The sequence below is a fragment of the Meleagris gallopavo genome, chromosome 6 (genome assembly GCF_905368555.1).
Source record: "Meleagris gallopavo chromosome 6, MGAL_WU_HG_1.1, whole genome shotgun sequence".
NCBI classification, from domain to species: domain Eukaryota; kingdom Metazoa; phylum Chordata; class Aves; order Galliformes; family Phasianidae; genus Meleagris; species Meleagris gallopavo.
In genome coordinates, this window is record NC_139409.1 from 40,154,583 (window position 1) to 40,173,290 (window position 18,708).

Consider the following 18,708-nt stretch of genomic DNA (forward strand, 5'->3'; position numbering starts at 1 on the left):
AGGCAGCACACTGCTCTTTGGAGGCTATCTGCTAATGGGTGGTTTTATACAACCAACCTCCCTTCTTTACATTTTAAATGCAGGTAATTAGATCTGGGCCATGGGCCTTTTCAAGTTTCATTTCTGGGTTGTACTTTTAAGAAAAAAGAAGAAGGAGGCAACCTCTCCAAATGAGCATCCTCCTTGACAAGGGAATTTGATCACTTCTCATTTCCTACAGATGCCACAAGTGAATCAGAGAGATGTCAGTGCAATGCACGCTCTTTGGTGCACTGAATAGAAATAGGACATAGGTTTAATAGAAAAAGTGACAAGAAAGATAAAGAAGATGCCCTGAAATAGCTCTCGCTCCCAGAAACATACAAGAATTTTAGCATAAAGGCACACTATCTGCAGCACCCTTTAAGTACAACATAAAGGTCATGTTTTAGCAGATCCACTGCTCTCAGGTTTAATTACATGCTTTCTTCACATGGACATACCTTTGTCACTGGGAAGAAGAAAAGTATTGCAAGCCTCTGAGGACTGTTTTCTGACACAGAAGCCCTATGAAAGCCCCCCTGTGCAACTTCACCAGCTGTCTGCCTAGCCCACCTTGAACAGCATAAAATCCAAAGCTGATGGGCAGCTCGAGGGTCGAGTCCTTTGGCTTGCGTGTTCCTTGTTAACATCCTCAGACAGTCAGCTAGATCCAATCTCCTCCTCTCCTTTTGCAAATTCAGACCCATTTGAAGATGATGTTATTCTGAAGGACAAGAACACGTTTGTGCAACAGCTGCCACATTGAGCATTCTGGGATGGTTCAATTCGGAGAAGAGGAGGCTCAGGGGAGACTTCACCCCTCTTTACAACAAGCTGAAGGGAGGTTGTGGTGAGGTGGGGGTCAGCCTCTTCTCCCAGGTAACAGTGATAGGACAAGAGGTCAGTGACAGGCCTCAAGTTGTGCCAGGAGAGGTTCAGTTTGGATATGAGGAAGAATTTCTTCTCAGAAATAGTGGTGAGGCAGTGGCACAGGCTGCCCAGGGAAATGTTGAAGAACCATGTGGATGTGGTACTGAGAGATGTGGTCAGTGGGCGTGGTGGGGCTGAGATGATGGTTGGACTAGGTGATCTTAATGGTATTTTCCAACCTTAAGGATTCTGTAATCGTTCCAGCTCAAGTGCAATGAGGTCAGGTTAACTTCCTTTCTGGGCTACAACAAAAAAACCTGATAAAGCTGGCAAGTCATTTCTAGCTCAGGATGCTCCACGTTGCCAAGCAGGATTTCTCTTCCCTCTGCAAACCACTAGGAAACACCTGGTTAGCAAACAGACACGCTGGGCCATGTATCAGTTCCACAGCTGCCTATGCAACCTCTTTCTTATATACAATGCATTTAAGTTCATACCCATAAATAGATGCTATCAGATGTTGACAGGGGTAATTGGAAGTGCTTAAATCAGCTCCTCCATAAATCATTTGCATTCACTGGGTTTCACCCGTGCCCTTGTTGTGCTCTGCTTCCTCTGCTCGTCTTGATGGACAGTACATGAACTGGGGCACTTTTTGCTCCCTTGAATACTTCGTCGCCAACAAGAGAGCAGCAGAAGGCTAGCATTCAAAGGGATCTCTCTGCATGGCTGGGAGCAGCCCTGTCAGTAGGCAGGCAGACCTCTGACAGCACCTCTGCCCCAGCACCACGGCTTCCTGGCACACGGCTTCTTGCTGCCTCGAGGCTGGCGAATGCACACAGCTGCTGGGAGGTGCTAGGCTGACCCACAGCAGGGAGCATGCTATTCTGGGAGCTGGTTCAGGGCACTCGGCCTCTTCTCTGAACTACAGTCAGTTCTTTGAGCATCACTCTCCTACAGTTTTTCAACAAAACAACATTTAATGAACCATTTGTGATGCTTAAAGGAAGCCTTTTCCAATGTGGTACAGTACCACAAACTGGACTGCTGCTGAACTGAGACAGGAATGCTCCAAGTAGATGCATTTCATGCACAAAGCACATTCATTTTAAACACTGTGAGCACCCAAGCACTTCCAGCAGGAACTCCTGCAGGGTCCCCCTGCATCAGTCAGGAGCGGGGCAGGAGGAAGAAGACTCTCCAGGCTCAGTGCTGGGAAGATGCGAAGGGAGTGAGCAGCATCTCAGCACCTCCTTAACCAGTGCAGCTGTTTTAAACTATCTTTAATTACGGATGTTGAATAGCTGTATGAATGAAATGAACTCAGAAAAAGAGGCAGTTAAAAATCAAAGGAAAAATTACAAGATGCTGACCTGCAGCTCCTGCAATGAAAAGTCAGCATTACTAGAAGACATGCTATATCATGAAAACTCAAAAGCAAGTCAGTGCCCCAAATGCAAAACAAACAAACAAAAAAGCACAAAGCAAGATCTTCACAATTTTTTTTTTTGTGGTCAACTTCTCTTGTTTCAGCGAACCCTTGTCTTAATGTGCACCAACACAGCAAATGCAACCAGAGCATCATGGCCAAACATAACAGGACTACAATAAAAGGCATCAATCCCCAAAAAATAGTATCAGAACCAGTATCAGGACCAACATTTCAGCAATGGAACCACCACTTTAAAAGAACTGTGTTACCATTGCCTGTAACCCCACAGGCACACTGTGGGAATGTCCTTCAGAGATGCCCATCCTTCTACTGAGAACAATTCCACCAAGTTTCTAAACAAGACTGAGTTTTTCACTTTTTGGCACAGGCATGGTCCCCTCAACTTTACAGAGCTGCCCACATCCAGGTCTCCTTGATCCAGTGCTGAGCTGGATCAAGCTGAGATCAAGCTGAGAAGTGCTTACTTTAGAAGAAATGAAGCAAGGAAGCTGAACCTCACAAAGGAAGGAATTCAAACAGAAATGCCCCTCCAAGCATAAATTCCTCTAGACATCTACTTTATTTTTCAGTACAGTGCAAGGCCACACTAATGCAGCCTGCTCCTGTGGGGTGCTGTGCACCTGTGACCCTCCAGGATTTCCTCATGCACTGAGCCTGATGCCGCACAAGGGAGTCCAATTGGCATTCTTTGATATTCAAGTTAATTTATTCCTCAAATCACACAGACGAGAACCAGGCTGCTGATTTAAACGGGAGACTTGCAGGTTTGCAAAATCAGGTCATGGGGGAAAAAAAATCCTGTTTTGTAATGCCTGGAAAATGTACTTGTGGGAGAAATGAGGTTTCTTTTCTAGGGAGGAAATATGCAGCGAAACTCAAGGAAAGGAAAATGAATCCTTGCTTCTGAATTGAAGCAAACTGCTGTCTTAGTGGTATAAGTAAATTAAAGGTGAAGGCTTTGTCAGTGACTGTGTTCTGCAGAAGACAGCTAGAGTAAAAATGTAAAATTTCTGGGACAAGAGAAGTCACAAGAGATGAACATTGCATGATTTAATTATCCATCTGGAGGGAGAAATTAAGCTTTTGACATGGAGCTGCATATAAAGAAAGCAATTAGACTCCCTTTAAGAAAATTAAGAAGGGAGTAATAGTTTAAAATGCTACTATGAAATCATTAGTTATATGCAATGGTAATGCACAGAAACAGCAGCATGCTGTGCAGACTGATCTAGATACTCCATGGTTTTATAACAGTTTCCCTTTTCTAAAGGTGGGAGATCTGCCAACTGAGAGAGGTTTCAGTGTGGACATAACTTTGATATTTCACATGGAAATCTTCTCAACTTCAGGACCCTCACTGCTGCTAGGTATCTTGGACATGTATTATTCACAGGCTATTAACTCCCTCTAAATCAGTATGTGTTGTAAATCTGGTCTTTGTATCAGCTCAGCATTTATATGTACACACTTAGCTTAGGTTCAAGCTTCTGTGATAGGCTTCTGAATAGCAGTATACAGTACTGGCAGAAGAGCAATCCACTCTTCCTCTTGTTAGTGAATACACACATGTGTCTTGGCTCTCCAGGCTCCAGTGGCACCATATTAATTCAACTGAGATGAAGTGCTAAGCTTCCAAAGCAAAACAAAAATAATAATAAAAATCATGTAAGCAAGCTTCAGGCTTTCCAAGAGGGTGAATCAGCACGAGACCTTTGACCAAGACAGAACACTGCCACTCCAGAAAACAAGCCCTAAAGCACTAGAAAGATAACTAATAACAGACTTAAGACTTTCAAGATCAGGAGTGTGTATAAGCTCATTCTCTAGACTGTGCACCAACTTTCTTTAAACTACATTCCCTGGCTTGGAATGCTACCAAAAATTACTGAGCTGTCATCAGTACAGAACAGAGCGCTGCTGACCCACTGCATGGTTTTGTTACAGTATCCTTATTTGAACAAGTAACAATTTTGAGGAAGTAAATGTTTTGCTCTGTTATCATTTCTATCTAGCAGCACTTCCCAGAGCCAAGAAATTGCTCTGTCATGCGTGTAGAAGCACTTGGCTTTGTGCAACAAAAGTCCCCAGAGGGTTAAAAAACAAAACCCAAACTCATACTTTCTGTAATCCTATCAACAAGCACACAATTTGCACACCGAAGAACTGGCCAGTATACATTTAAATGCACTGAATAGCCAAGTGAGGCGCAAGACTAAGGCAATCATATTTCCTTTCTAAATGCTCATTCAACAAAATGCTTGAAAGAGTAACAATTATTCATTAATGATATTTTAGCATTCTCTTTTATCAGATATTTAACTTTTCCAAACTAATGCAAATAAAAAAAACAGCATAGGTTTTAGCGCACTGCTATCAGTATGTGTTCCTTTAGTTCTATTTTCTATTGCACTCACAGGGCTATCTTTGAAGCCCTGGAACCTCAACAGTAAAAACCTAATGCGATTTGACCTCTTTTATACAGAAAATGGGTTGAGGGAAAGCAGATAATATCTGCAGCTTTACTCATTTCTGACCTTAGTAGTCTTTTTCCTACATTGAGAATGCATGTTCAGAGTGGAAAACTGCAGCTTTCCCTTTTGTAAATCAGAGCTTGACTTAGCGCTGGACTTTCCAGCTTTTACAAGTGTAACTTCAGCAAGCACCACAATGGCTGAAGTTTCTGTGAAAAACCTTCCTCTGCAAACACTGCCTGCAGGAACTGCTCTCATGGCAGTTCCTCTCTGTGCCACCCAGGGTGGTCCAGAGGGAGGAGGACTTTGCTGCTGCTGCTGTCCATGGTGCCAAGTCAGTCCCATCACCATGCCCTCCTCTTGATTTTTGTGTTTAGCTACCCCGTGTGTATACGCCAAGATAACAACACTCTGCAGGAACCACGATGTTGCAGCTTGCATGACATCTCCCTGCCAGCCCCTCAGTTCCAGTAAGCACTGGTCATAAGGGAGGAACAGTAAGCCTGAAGAACTGAAATGTATTAATGTAGATCTAATAAAGGCTAGTTTTGGAGTCTTATAAAAACCTATACGCTCTTTTGAATAATTAGTGCTGGCACTAAGCCCTTTAATCCAATAAAGCCTCGTTATATCAATAGCAGACCTCACACAACATGCAAATTGTATGGCTCCTGTAGAGCAGCCCATGTGAGGGCGAACAAGCTGTCGAGAATGTAGGCTGGGACCAGAATCATCCCCAAGGCAAAGCATTTATTATATCACACCACATTTCTCCCTTGTAACATCTATGGGCTTTTAGCTGACTGCAGACAACAGGATGAGCACCGTGAGTGGGGCATCTTGGGAAACTCAGGCCACCCTAAGTTATGCTCTGCTTTGCACTGCCTGGTAAAACCTCTGCTGTTGTAATAACCATGATGACTATTCAGGGAAAGGAAGATGGCTCTTAGAATGAGTTACCAACCAAAATGCCCTAAGGCAAGTGGTCTCCTATGTTACAGAGGCTGTGTTCAGCTAGTGATGCGAGTTGTAGCAGCTCTGGCCAGAGGTAAGAGAAAAACAAAAGCTAGGAGAACATAAAACATGAGTATTCCAACACCCTGGGCTTCAGAGGGATGTTAAGGGGACATGCTATCCCCATCAAAACATAGCCCTGTGCTCAGAAATGAACAGAAAGGAAAGCCCTGACATCTCCTAAAATGAATCCACTGCCACAGGCGTGCAGAGAAACACTCTGCAGATTGAAAAATAAAAGGGTATTGCTACCGTGCTTTTAAATTGCCATCTGTTGACCTGAGCACCAATCTTTTGACCAGGTCAATGAGATTGGCAGACTTCAGTCAAACTGCTGCAGTTGTGCTTTGCAGCATCTTTCCCCTTGCCCCATTTCATGACTCGCTCTCTAATTGCAGGAGATTCAGCTGCGTGGAGAAATTCTACACTGATGGATGTAGGATTTAAAAAAAATGAAAAAACAAAAAGAACCCCGTACAAACAAGTTATGAAGAAATCCAGTGTTTTTAACACCACCTTTCTCCCAGCCCTAGGCATAAGCAGCCATTCATTCCACACAGGCAATAAAGCTATTTGTTGCTGGAGGACCTCAGGGGTTCGATACCTGATGTAAAGCAGATGATTGCTTCCATCGATTCAGCCAAAAAACCCGAGTGGAGCTGCATGCTGTCATGACCACAGTGCATGCATGATTTTTGATGGTTTAATAAATAAACCATTGATTACAAAATGGAGCCTGATAAATCCTGACGGGGCAGATTTGCAGCTGTACCTCTCCTCCGACTCCTACAATTAATGGCTTAGTACTACTGTGCTATGGTTAAGCAAGGACCAGCTCGTACAGCAGCAATAGCACATTAGCAACATTTATGCAAATGTGACAAAAACAAAATTACTGCACTCTGTGTAAATGACAAAGTCACTCCTTTTTTGGCTAAAATTTTCTTGTCTGGGGCTGTCTTGCCACAGAACAGAGCATTTCTAGCTTTAGCTGCCCAACGACAGGACATGCTGAGATGGGGACCAGCTGGGCTCCAGGTGTGTGTGGGCTGCATGGTGGGGAAGGGATGGTCCCACCCCTTGTCACAGGTTCACAAGAAAAACGTCACGTAAGGCACACCTTGAGAAACAGTACATTGATAAACCAGGAAGAGAGATCTGGACCTCACACACTGCCTTTCTGCTAAGCAAGGGGAACTACAGCCTTGCTGTAAACAGTTGCTCAGATGGCCTATTTCTTTTCCTGAAGTGCTCGACTTAGAAGAGCTCAACCAGTGCAGTCGTGCTGATGAGACAGAAAACATGCTGAATCAAAAGCTTTCATCTGTCCCTGCACACACAGCTCCCCAAAGAGGGATGCAGAGCTGGAGCCCAGCAATGCACACAAGTCTTCAGCCCCAGTCCTCACCACTGTGCTGCAGAGAATTCATTACATAGTTCTGTAACTGACAGATACGTTGTTGGAAGAACATATCTAGTTACTAAGCCAGGCTAATATATGTCAAGCGACCAATGGAATTGCTTTTGTATTTACCTACTAGACTCTCCAGTCAAAGGAAGGTCCTAAATACAACAGCTGCTTATACCAGACTCATTCTTAACTTCACAGTATTTTAACAAGGTTGCAAGTGCTCAATGACATTCTTTTACAGATTCATAGCAAAAATCAAATTCTTAAAACAAATATATTGCAGAGGAGATTGGCAGAGAAAGGAGAGAAAAATGGATTTATTATTTAGTTTGATTTATTTTTAAATCGATTCCCTCCCTCTTTTAAATCGATTTCTGGAGACAGAAATACACATGATGATTAAAGAAAAAAAAAAAAAGCAGCTGTATTTTATCATGATATATTCTTGTAATTTAAAAAGGTGACTTTGCCTATTTCAACTCAAATGGAGAATGAGCTTTCGTTGGAAACAGAATGCATAGATCTACACAATATGTTAAATAACATGGGAGGTATTACTGAGTCATGTCCATCACAGACTACTCATCTGAGTTAATTCTGTTTCCCAGATGAAATAAAGTGCAACAATAAATAATGGCTAATACATAGTTCCATGTAAAGTCAGGACCAATCTTTTCTTTCATTAAATTTAGTACAGTGTATGTGCCATGCATTTTTAATACCTTTAAATAATTTAGAAGAAACAGTGCAGACTAAGACTGACAGGAAATAGTCTAGGCTCCTAATTTTAGGAAACAACCTATAAATGAAATTTCAGGAGGATGCAACTTCTTGATTAAAGCAAATTGCTATTGTCACACCCAGGAAAAAAAAAAAAAAAAAAGTATTATGTCCTGTTACTCTAATTTATTACATTTATTGTTAGGAGAGTACTACAAAGACAACCAAAGCATCACAGCCCAGGACATCATTGTGCTACATTATGCCCAGACTGCAGAACAGCAACAACCTAGAACTAGAGAAATTAAAGCAAAAAGCAGCACTTTACATAAACATACATCAGCTTCTGATTTTTTACAGGCAGCAGCAGCAAATGCATTTCTGACTCCTTCCATTTTCTTGCTGGATGATTCTTAAGCATCTCTGTCTCCTCCCTACCCATCACTCATGACCCTTATTTCCCACACGCCGGATTTCTGTCCTGCTGGTGAATCCGATGTGCCTGATAAAGCAAGCGTGCAGGATGCTGATTAGCTCCATCACCTTTAAAGTTTCCCCAGCCCATTCCTCAGGCAATCTCATCTGAATGCCTATCTACTGTTCACACATGTGGCTCACCTCTTACTCCAGGAAGACCTGCAGTGAATCAGGAAAACTCTCAGCCCAGATGTTGAAAAGCAAGGATGTAAAAGCCCACCTGAGGCTGGAAACCAAACCCCGTGTGTTTGTACATCACCTTGCAAACTCGTGGTGGCAAAGGTTTGCTGCCCTGATGAAAGTGCCAGGCAGGAGCAGATCTACAGAAGGAAAGTTACAGCGCGTGAGCTTATGCAGGCAAATAGTAATGCAAATGAGTAACTATACTCACACAAGCAGCCTCCATGAATCCAGAATCATATTTGTGTTCAAATACTCCCTCCCACGGCTGCAAAGTGCGTGGGGAGACTGAGAAAGTCAGCCACAAGCATAAGAATTCACACGACTTAAAGTCATCTTTATTAAAAACAAATGGTACATATTCACTAAAGGAGCCGACAGTTCCTTCAGTCAGTACACTGAGACCAAGCTGCTGCAAAGGAGGCCAGCAGTTTTTCATCCAAGGGCAGACTCTCACGTGCTGCTCTAAGCATCCTCCTCCCCCTCGTCCTCCTCAGCTCCAGCCTGCTCCTCACCTTTCACTTCACCACCGCTGCAGCAGCATCCTCAGCACCTGAGGTCCTGCAAAGCATGTTCAATACCACAGATGGAGGGCTCACTACAGATAATACCTCTGTAAGTCACATCTTACAGTTTGCATGAATGCCAACTCAGTTCAGTAGTCCCTTCTGGCTGTTGAATCGCTCAGTGAAGGAAACACACCCAAGGCTCAACCACATGCACAACAAGTAGTAAATTCTTCTATGCTGAACAACACCTTTTGTCCTCTAAAAAAAAGAATGAAGTGTTTTTTAAGACCAAAGTCCTATGTAAGCTGGTGGGTGAGAAGTTTAAGTTGTTACGAAAGAAATTAGATGAGTTATGTAAAACCTTTGAGTCTGGAACTTTTAATCAGTTTGTACCACATTCTAAAAGATTACATAAAATAACTTATCTTGCTACAAAATGCAAGTGTGTGTGAAGAAGTAATCATACATAAAAAGCAATAGATTATAGTATGAATCTGATTTCACTCTACTGAAAGCTAGAAATACTCATGCACTCCAGCGTTTACAAACTGAAGCCTGAAAAAGAGAATTGCAGCCATTACATTGTGCCCTTGGAATAAGTTGAAAAAAAGCTGCTGCAGCCTCAGCCCAAGGGACATGAGGGTTTTGAAAGTGGTATAGCTGCACTTAAACTCAGCTTAGAGTACTACTTACACAGCCACTGGATACCAACAGTCATGGACTTCAGGGGTTCCAACTCCTTAATGTACTCAGGCAGCATCACTCATGTACAGGTTAGGCATTCTTCTGTACCTTACATGCAAACAAGTGCCTTATGCATTATTTTCCTCTAAAGCCACGTTGGCACAGCAGCCTTCCTGTGCTGCAGGCACCTTTGGAGGCGAGCCCACTCACAGCCAAACCTCAGCCACGTCTCACAGCAGAACAGGAGCTCCTCATGGATGCGCACTCTTGTTTTTTAGGATGCTGTTTGGTAGCATCCCGAGTACTGGCGGTATCAAGACCTGGCGCAGCCTCAGCATACAGTGTGAAGGAGGCAGGCCCAAGGCAGCAGTGCTCCAGGCACTCACTGCCTGTGTTGTCACACAAAGATCAGCAGAGCCCTTCCTGCCTGCAGGAATGTTGCTGTCCTAATGCAACTTCCAAAGCACTCTTGCTTTCATCTTCTTGCTGTTTTGCTGCTTTCATCCTTAAGAAAAGGCAGTGGGAAAGCTCTTCTTGTCCTAGGGGAGGAGGGGAACAGCATTTCCCCTTTTAAAAACCAAACCGATAGAAAATAAATGAAGCGTAGAACAACCAAGCTAATTAACTTACTCGAATCCTATTTTTTCTTTCTACAACGAATACCAACGCACACACCTTGTACCTGTCTTCTCCTCCAAACACGTACAAACTTCCCTTTTCCTCCACACACACAGCCTCTGTCTGCCAGCCTTTGCTCTAATGTTCTGAATTTCTCTGCAGTTTCAAACCTTATTAAGAAAAATCTGCTTAGCAGAAAGAAGCTTCCTTCCTTTCCCTGCCAAATCTCCCCCTCGTTACCAGCCTCAGACACAGTGCGTGGTACTGAGGGAAGCTGTGACAGATTTAAGGCCCAGCCCCTGATGCCCACGCAGTGCTTCAGACTAGCACTTCGGGACCAATATTACTGGGAGGTTCACAGTTTTCCTAATTGAACACGGAATAACGGCGTCTCTTTTTTCATCTGAACTCAGCAGCAGAAGGCACCCGACTTCTGGGGAAAGGATATGTAAGTACTCCCTGCAAGTAACAGCAGAGCTTCCTAAACAGCTTTTCTATGAGCAATATACAGCATAGAGCTAAATAAATCCTTCTTTTTGGTCCTCACTTGAGGCGACCTGCGTAACTTGAATCACGGCTTTATTATCTAATAAAACCTCCCACCACACTAACTCAGCCTGTGCGTCCATGCACAGAGATGAAATGTGTGCACATGGGTGCGTGCATGCATCCATATCGCATATTCCTGCGCCTCACCATCTGGCATTGTTCTGGGGATTAACAAACACAAAGTTAGGTTTAAAATACCACATACGTGCCCAGGGAAGGAGCGCTCTTATTGAACGCTTTAGCAACCTACGTACAGCAGCTGTGAGAGACGAAGAAAGCCGGCTAAGGCTGCGTGTGCACGTTAGGCACAGAAAACACACATTGATCAAGTCGGCAGGCGCAGAAAGTTACAGCAGTGTGTTTCATGTGGCAGAAGTAAGTTGCAAAACAGCACGACTGATTGAGGCTTTGGAGGTCCAGAGGAATGGAAATATGACAAATGCTAATGCGACAAATGTCAAAATTGATGAGGAATTACACATGCTAGAGACTGAACAAAAAATAGCTGAGATTAAGTCAGACAAAGATGAAACGCCAGATTGCCTAAAGCTAATTATCTGGACAATTGACGGCATGCCTGCGAATCATTTTGATTATTGAGAGCACAGCCTATTTGAGAAAGGACAAAGCTATTTGCAGAAGTCCAGGCTGATTTCCTCACAAGAAGATGCTGGCAATGAAGTGGAAGAAATTCTTACCCTGGAGATCACTAAGCCAGCTGCTAAAGTGCAGCGTAGCCACATCACCTGGTACCAAAACCACACCAATCACTTCCTTGGGCTGTCATTAGTGTCAAAATTCAATGCACGGCTCATTTCTGAAGCTGATAATTTGACAGCGACCCTAAATAAGGAAAAAAAATATAAGTGCTTATAACACATGCAAAGCAAGATACATAAAAGTTGCTGCTTAATTTTATCATCTATCATTTTAAGGCGATCTCTATGTTCTTCTATGTGTATGCACTTAAAGGCTAAATATGGTTCCCAGGCACTTTTTTTTTTTTTTTTTTTTTTACATGATGACACTTCTCAAACCATCCAGAGACCAGCCAGATGCAAATATCTGCTCACTCATCAGTTAATACAAGGAAATAATAAAGATGTTTAATAAAAACATTCCACTTGTCTCTCTTAAAACAAACAAACAAACAAAAGCATCTATCTATTTCGGATTAGCCTATTGCTGTGGAATTATCTGAAACTTTCCCTACGCTCCTGGCCCAGGACTGAGTTGGTATCTGGAATGAGTAATATCCAGTGTGTCTTAAGGACCATGTCTGTGACAGTAAAATGCATGGGATCCACATTCTGCTGAAGACACAGTATTATATTTTAGCATTTTTTCTCCTCCTAGTGACATCTCTGGAAATACTATTTGTTCACTACTGTCATGAAGCATCACATCCATCAGCCATAAGCCTCTTGGGCAGCAGAGCGAAATGGCTGTGGCCCACTCTGGTGTTTGGCCAACGGGTTTCCCTGCAGGCAGCCCTTCAGATACCAGAGGTAAAGCAGAGCAGCCGTCAGGCTGAGCAAACGTCCAAGCACGAGTGTTGCCAGGGCTGGGAGGGCCAGCAGCAAGCAGCTCCCACCAGCCAGGAAAACTCCCAGGGCTGGGTTTATTCATCTGGACTCTGGCACAGGTTGAAGCAGTTCATGCTGCTTTCAGCACTTGGCTAATACCTTTGCACTGTATGTATGTATATACACACATATACACACACACACACACACATATACACACACACACACACATACACACACACACACATATATACACACACACATATATACACACACACATATATACACACACACATATATACACACACACATATATACACACACACATATATACACACACACACACACATACATATATATATATATATATATATATATATATATATATATATATATATATATTCATCTTGGAGGTTTTTTGCATCATTTAACATCTCAACGTGAAGGAATTGCCTTGATCCCTAAATGAGGATATACTTCAACACAGGAATCAAACAGTTGAGCTGCTCCTGCTGATGATTTAAATGCAGTATTGTTCCCCTAAAAAGCTAGAGCCACAGGACAGCACTTGCTGCAGAGCACATTGCAAGCTGCCACACTTCTCGGGACAGATGCTTCGTGGGGCTGACACTAATTTAACACACCATGTCTAGATTAATTTTTTTTTTTTAAATTACAATCTTCATTCCAGAGCAGGCAGTGGATGTTAGCAGAGGGGAAGACATCCAACTTTGCAGCAGGGAAACCTGCTTTGAACACATGCAGGAGGGGAGAGCCTGTTCCTTCAAAACATGTTTAATCTGTCCCTGGATGTCAGTGGTATGAAGACACATTGGAAAAGCTGTGCTTCCCATTTTATTCTCTGCAGAAGAAGGGCTGGAAGAGGGAGCAGAGCAATGCTCAAGGCTGCACAGCTGAGGCACCAGCTCAGCAACTGGTTTGGCATGCAGACACAAAATTTGGTGGTGAAACAGTACTGGGCACCAGCCCAAACTCTGAACTGAAACAATTTTGGTATATCCCCAATGAGCTCTGAAAACATGCAGAATAGGCTGCACATTAAGCCCTGACTCCCACACGCAGTGGTGACAGCTGCAATGAGAGTGGTGACAAGCACACGCTTATCCCTGCGGTCCCCAGATCTTGGGTTGTGCTGGCTTGTTTAGTGCCTACACCTAGTGCTATGGGAAGAAAGTTTGTGATGCACAGACTAAAAAGAAATTCTCTTCATCAAGATGAAAAGCAACCTGAATGCTTTTGCTCAATGGTTAAATAATATGCTTTAGAAAACATTTTATCGTGCTAATGGTTAAGGGTTTTACAGGCTCTTAAGGAAAAAAAAAATAGTATTTCCAACTTCAGATGGGCCAGGTCTCTCTTTTTTAGCTATTTTAACTGATTTTCAATTTGAGATGGTGATTGACATCCAGGTCAGAGACATAAGCACAGACAAAAACCTCCAGCTTATCAGGCCACACTGGTATTTGAAAAACATTCTCATTCTCTTTGAGCTTTCGTTTTAGTTTGCCAAAAAACAGAAGTCAGTTTTTTCCCAAGGGAAAGTTGACAGACACAGAATTTCAACACACAGATATGATGGAGGTGAGGACAAACACACAAGTACAGTGAAGCCACCACTCTGCACTTAAGCCATGGCAAAGAGGTGGGGAACAAAGGCACTTCAAGAGGAAAAATAGCTGGTAAGTCTCTCACAGCCACTAGAGTAACCTCTTTTGCTCTTTGCCTGCAAGAATTAAGGCTCTAAAATAATTTTATTTTCCTTCAAAAAGAGTATGTCAGAGTACTACATGCTTCTGCTGACCCCATGGGATGCAGAGGAATCATGCTGATCCATCACAGTGATGCCACTGTCCACCACTACCTCCCACATATGTGCTTTTAAAGGTTAAAAAAATATATTGTGATTTCAAGAAAGAATATTTTCCCCTATCTCAGTCAACGTAGTTGGAAATTTATAGAATCTCTATACTTATAGAAGTAAGGCAGAGATGGATCATTGTTGGACTCCAAGTTTCTTTAGAGACTTGTCAACTCTGACTACAAAGGACAATTCCGTATTTTCCAAAACACTGAGGATCTCAACTAGTGGAAGAGGTAACGCAGAAATGGGAAGTTTCATCTCCAAAAATTCTGCCAGAGCAGGCTTCAGAAAGCAAACATTTTCAGACAAGGTACATTTTAAACCTCTGAATGGGAGAAGAAAGAGATTACAGGCATGTATTTGATTTAAATTATGAAATCCTACTCCTGAAAATAAATAAGGTACACAGACACACAAAAGGTGGCCCAAATTATACTCCTGTTGTCCCATTAATCATATTTATTGCAAAAGTCTAATAATGTTATCTTTGGTTCCAGCTCCAGCAGCCCATAATTTAACATAAGCACCTTTTTTCAGTATGTGAATCGGGTACCAACACTGCCTCTTCCAACCTCTTTTGTGCTTCTAAATTAGAAAACCCAAATGTCGCTTTTTTTTCAGATATGAAATGCAGTCAAGGTCACCATAAAATAAAAGAGCAATTAACTTCACAAGCAAACCGTAGTACAGGAGTAAAATGCGGTACTTTAAAAAGTAGGTAAAACCTAAAAATATTCTTTAAAATTACATTTCTCGTTCAGGCTAAAATGACAAAACAGCTCCAGAGATTCATGTCAAATCATGGAAAATATCCCGTCCCCCGCAATTTGTTCGCTGCTCTTTTATCGCTGTGGGGTAGTAAAGCCTGCTGCTTGATAGCTGTGATACTGGAGAAGCTGACTGCCTCCTCCCCACCTCCAACCTGCTTCCCAGATGAGCCCTAAGCAGCTAAGAAACATTAGCACAGAATTTCTCTTTTTTTTTTTTTTCCTGTATCAACTAAAACGACAGAAGTTTGATGAATTCCCTGCATAAAATTTCGCAGGAGACAGCAAGGACAACGGACCTGCACAGAGCTGCCCTATCTGAAAACAAAGAGAGAGCTAACTTTAAGGGTTTGGAGTTGATAAGTGTATTAAAATACAAAATTATCTTGGCTCTAACCCTTCTCTAGAATCAGCCAAGATTTTATAACTCGGTAAAATTAAATGTGTTATCAACACACAACTGTCTGTGCAACCCAGCAAAGATAAATTATCTCATTACTGCCATAGAAATCAGATGAGGCGTGCATAGTAAGTGACATATTAAATGCAATTATAAAACCCTACTGAAGTGATGTTAGTGACCTGACACATGACAAGAAAAAAAAAACGAGGCAATGCAGAATTATGGCTGGAAGATGTGCTAATATTATTCCTGCACAGTGAACACCAGATACAAAAATACTGCCTACAGTAAAATCCAATAATCATAACAGTTGGAAAAATGTAAGAAGTGATTAACAGGTAAAGAAGGAAATACCTTGAAGAGGAGCTGTTACTTGCTGATGCTGTGATCCACAATTGCCCTGATACGAAGTGGCCAGCAGAGCCACCTTCCCACATCACCTGCCTCCACCCCCTAGCATGCTTCAAAATCACACTCGGTGTGAATTCTCTTATTTAACTCTACAAAAACAAAGAGCAAGGGAACAACACAGCTCTAATACCTTGGGGAGGCCCCCATTCCCATGACTTGTCAGCAGTACAACTGACCTGAGCCCCTCCTGACCTTGTCAGGAGCGTGCCAGAAACCCCAGTGCTACCACCAGTGTCAGTTTATGCTTCTCTGTTCTGTTGCAAAGTTTTTCTTAAGACCTAACCTATATTTTCCTTACTGCAGCACACTGCTATTTCTCCTGCTCACAACAGACAGATTACAGGTCACTCCCTTCTCTCCAGCAGACTTTTGCACCTGTCAGGGTCACACAGTCTAGCAAAGAGACCCGATAACAGCTTGGATTGTTTCAGCTTCTTGTCCTACATCATGTTTTCTAAATTCCTCCTCATTCCTTGTTAATCTGTCTCCTTCTGTATCTTCCTTGAAGTCTTGTGACCCAAAGCAGGCACACAAATATTCTTGCTCAGTCTTTACCAGTATCAGGCAGCTCTAAGGGATTAACTCTTGCATCCTGTGCACACAACCAAAATAGTCTCCTTGCAGAGGTCACTGGTGACTCGTGTCTAGCTCCTGACACTTTCTAACTTCCAGAGTACAGAAGATATGCTTTAGGAATTGTCTCCTGCTGGGGCAGTCAATTTTCCCCACTTAATGCTATCCCTCTCACTCATCCCACAGAGCTGCTTCCCATCTGGCTCACTCCGTTTTCCTTGAGACCCTTTCTTTTAGCAGCACCACAAGGAGACAGGCTGGTGAACCATGCAAAGCACTCTGTCCTGCAAAGCGTACAAGTCATGGAGACAGTGACTTAATCTTAGTGCACTAGACCACTAAGAACAGCTGTATTTTATATTAGTGCTATGTGCTTGATCCAAGGCACAACTGGGAGTCACAATCCTCCACTGGTAACTGGTCTTCAACTCCATGCTCAGCAAGCACACAGCTGGGAGACAAATGTGCAGCCCCAAGCCTGATGTGGAGTCAGTGTGAAATAACCCAGCCAAGCCCCACAACACTCACCCAGGACATGGTGATGTTTGCTGACAGATCATCAGTAACCGTTTTATTGTTTTTAAGCTACACCAGCTTCACTAAGATTTGCTCTTAGATTCATTATACACTCCCTGTCCTCTACGTAGCAAGTAGTCAAGGATATCCAGCTGTTTCAAATCTTAAGTCGCTATTATCATTGTTCAAATTACCATCTGACATCTATTTATATCGATAAATATCTTTTTGCCTTCCTCTTACAAGTGAAGCATGCAGTGCTTCAGTCTCATTCTGCAACAGGAAGAATGCCCCTCATTCTGTCTGAGCAAAGCAGTTGACTGCTCTATCCGGTACCTGCAGACAGGCATTTGTGAAACATTTTATTAGTGTGAAATCTTAAAAGTAGTAAGAAACCCATTCAGTCCGATAAAAACTAAAGATCAATCAACACACACTTGTCCCTGATTCAAACCCATAGCTTCCCATGCTCTCTGAGATTACTCTGTTGACAGCCTTGTTTTATACACAGGAAGTGAAGAGGCTGTCATTACCTGCAGGAGGCAGAGGTCTGAAGTAAGCTCAGGCATTGCCACAACACTCATCTTCCTGCCCTCCTTGATCTGGCTCACTGAAGTTGGAAAACGTGTGGGGAAAAAACTTGTACTCCTACATGCATTGAAAGCAAAGGAGAAACACAACACGCATGTTCTAAACGCCAGTGTCAGAGGATCCAAGGTTTTTGTTCACTTACTGGAATGAGTCAGCTTGAGATGCTTTCCTTCCTTTTAATGTAGCTTTCAACTGTCATAAGCATCTTTGTGAGTGGCACCAGTAGGTGTTAGATGTGGAAACAACCATGCCAGAAAAGAGTGCAATGACTTTGAGCACATTGCTTTGTTCTGTAATAAAATAAGCTGCACTGTTCACAAAGAATTACTCTTTATCAATTGCTTTACTCAACAAGACAGGCCAATACAATTTCTGTTCTTTTTCTTTCTCTATACAGCTTGTTTTCATTCCTCTTGGAATGAACACAGGAAACAGATTACAAACTGACTGGCTTGAGTCTCCCATCATACAGAGGGGGCAACGTTGTTTCACTGTAGGCATGTTGCTGGAGCACAGCTCCAGCTTTTTTTGTATTTTATTTTAGTATTTTAATACATTCACTGTAACTATAAAACTACTTTGATATTTGAATTTACTAGTGCCATCAGTACAGATACCTTTATTTAAGTGTATGTTAATGCATGAAAATAAAGTAGAAAAAAAAATTTAGCATGCTCAATTCTATTTGTGAGCAGCGTCCCTGTCCTCGTGTTTTAGCTTTTGAAGGTTACAAAGTTTAACTGGATCCACTTGGTGATCTACTTATGTTATCCAGCAGGGATATTTTGAAGTCAGTGAAATAAAGATAAGGATTTGTTACTGGCTGGAATTGGTTCTTTCTACTGAGAGACAAGAAAGATTTGTGGTAAGAATTAGAATGAAGTGACAGGAAGAACTTTAGAAGTTTTTGACCTTATTATAACTTAACACTTTACTTGGAAAAGTTTAAATACAGCTTTTACTTCATACTTTTACATGAGAGACCATCACATCGTACTGCAGGAGATGGGAACCATGGGGACACAGCCACCTAGCATGGCAGAGCTAAGAGGTCACAGCCCC